Source organism: Schistocerca gregaria, unplaced genomic scaffold (genome assembly GCF_023897955.1).
Source record: "Schistocerca gregaria isolate iqSchGreg1 unplaced genomic scaffold, iqSchGreg1.2 ptg000227l, whole genome shotgun sequence".
Taxonomy (NCBI): Eukaryota; Metazoa; Arthropoda; class Insecta; order Orthoptera; family Acrididae; genus Schistocerca; species Schistocerca gregaria.
Window position 1 is genome coordinate 707,793 of NW_026061746.1, and position 2,854 is coordinate 710,646.

Below are 2,854 nucleotides of genomic sequence, written 5' to 3' on the forward strand. Positions count from 1 at the left end.
GAACACTTTTCACATTCTCCCATTCAACTCGGCTGCTAGTCCTCCTTTCGTGCAGAATCTTAAGGACAGAGCTCATGTCCAAGGCACCAAAGCCAGCTAAAAAGTCAATAATCGATACCTAAAACTTGAGTTGTACTACTTCTTACTGGCTATTACATCAACTTAGAAGCTTCATCTGTGTTCTACTATGGTGCTTTTAGTGTCTCCGCATACCGCAGCACGCGACATAGCTTTGCAGACGATAAGTACAAGCGTTTCAGAGAGAAGAGCGGCCAATGTGACGATCTGGCTTTAAGTCGATTCGATAACAAATGACGAAAACGGACGGATTTCTCAGGTTTTTACTACATATGAACACTTTTCACATTCTCCCGTGCAAATCGACTAATAGTCCTCCTTTCATGCAGAATCATAAGATCCTAGCTCATGTCCAAGGCACCAAAGCCAGCTAAAAAGTCAATAATCGATACCTAAAACTTGAATTGTACTACTTCTTACTGGCTATTACATCAACTTAGAAGTTTTATCTGTGTTCTACTATGGTGCTTTTAGTGTCTCAGAATACAGCAGCACGCGACATAGCTTTGCAGACGATAAGTACAACCGTTTCAGAGAGAAGAGCGGCCAATGTGACGATCTGGCATTAAGAAGATTCGATAACAAATGACGAAAACGGACGGATTTCTAGGTTTTTACTACATATGAACACTTTTCATATTCTCCCGTGCAACTCCGCTGCTAATCCTCCTTTCATGCAGAAGCTTAAGGTCCTAGCTCATGTCCAAGGCACCAAAGCCAGCTAAAAAGTCAATAATCGATACCTATAACTTGAATTGTACTACTTCTTACTGGCTATTACATCAACTTAGAAGCTTCATCTGTGTTCTACTATGGTGCTTTTACTGTCTCCGCATACCGCAGCACGCGACATAGCTTTGCAGACGATAAGTACAACCGTTTCAGAGAGAAGAGCGGCCAATGTGACGATCTGGCTTTACGTAGATTCGATAAGAAATGACGTAAACGGACGGATGTCTCAGGTTTTTACTACATATGAACATTTTTCACATTCTCCCGTGAAACTCGGCTGCTAGTCCTCCTTTCATGCAGAATCTTAAGGTCCTAGATCATGTCCAAGGCACCAAAGCCAGCTAAAAAGTCAATATTCAATACCTAAAACTTGAATTGTACTACTTCTTACTGGCTATTACATCAACTTAGAAGCTTCATCTGTGTTCTACTATGGTGCTTTTAGTGTCTCAGCATACCGCAGCACGCGACATAGCTTTGCAGACGATAAGTACTAGTGTTTCAGAGAGAAGAGCGGCCAATGTGACGATCTGGCTTTAAGTCGATTCGATAACAAATGACGAAAACGGACGTATTTCTCAGGTTTTTACTACATTTGAACACTTTTCACATTTTCCCGTGTAACTCGGCTGCTAGTCCTCCTTTCATGCAGAATCATAAGGTCCTAGGTCATGTCCAAGGCACCAAAGCCAGCTAAAAATTCAATAATCGATACCTAAAACTTGAATTGTACTACTTCTTACTGGCTATTACATCAACTTAGAAGCTTCATCTGTGTTCTACTATGTTGCTTTTAGTGTCTCCGCATACCGCAGCACGCGACATAGCTTTGCAATCGATAAGTACAACCGTTTCAGAGAGAAGAGCGGACAATGTGACGATCTGGCTTTAAGTCGATTCGATAACAAATGACGAAAACGGACGGATTTCTGGGTTTTTACTACATATGAACACTTTTCATATTCTCCCGTGCAACTCCGCTGCTAATCCTCCTTTCATGTAGAATCATAAGGTCCTAGCTCATGTCCAAGGCACCAAAGCCAGCTAAAAAGTCAATAATCGATACCTAAAACTTGAATTGTACTACTTCTTACTGGCTATTACGTCAACTTAGAAGCTTCATCTGTGTTCTACTATGGTGCTTTTACTGTCTCCGCATACCGCAGCACGCGACATAGCTTTGCAGACGATAAGTACAAGCGTTTCAGAGAGAAGAGCGGCAAATGTGACGATCTGGCTTTAAGTCGGTTCAATAACAAATGACGAAAACGGACCGATTTCTCAGGTTTTTACTACATATGAAAACTATTCACATTCTCCCGTGCAACTCGGCTGCTAGTCCTCCTTTCATGCAGAATCGTAAGGTCCTAGCTCATGTCCGAGGCACCGAAGCCAGCTAAGAAGTCAATATTCAATACCTAAAACTTGAATTGTACTACTTCTTACTGGCTATTACATCAACTTAGAAGCTTCATCTCTGATCTACTATAGTGCTTTTAGTGTCTCAGCATACTGCAGCACGCGACATAGCTTTGCAGACGATAAGTACAACCGTTTCAGAGAGAAGAGCCCCCAATGTGACGATCTGGCTTTAAGTAGATTCGATAACAAATGACGAAAACGGACTGTTTTCTCAGGTTTGTACTACATATGAACACTTTTCACATTCTCCCGTGCAACTCGGCTGCTAGTCCTCCTTCATGCAAAATTTTAATTTCCTAGCTCATATCCAAGGCACCAAAGAAGGGTAAAAAGTCAATAATCATTACCTAAAACTTGAGTTGTACTACTTCTTACTGGCTATTACATCAACTTAGAAGCTTCATCTGTGTTCTACTATGGTGCTTTTAGTGTCTCCGCATACCGCAGCACGCGACATAGCTTTGCAGACGATAAGTACAAGCGTTTCAGAGAGAAGAGCGGACAAAGTGGCGATCTGGCTTTACGTCGATTCGATAACAAATGACGAAAACGGACGGATTTCTCAGGTTTTTACTACATATGAACACTTTTCATATTCTCCCGTGCAACTCCGCTGCTAATC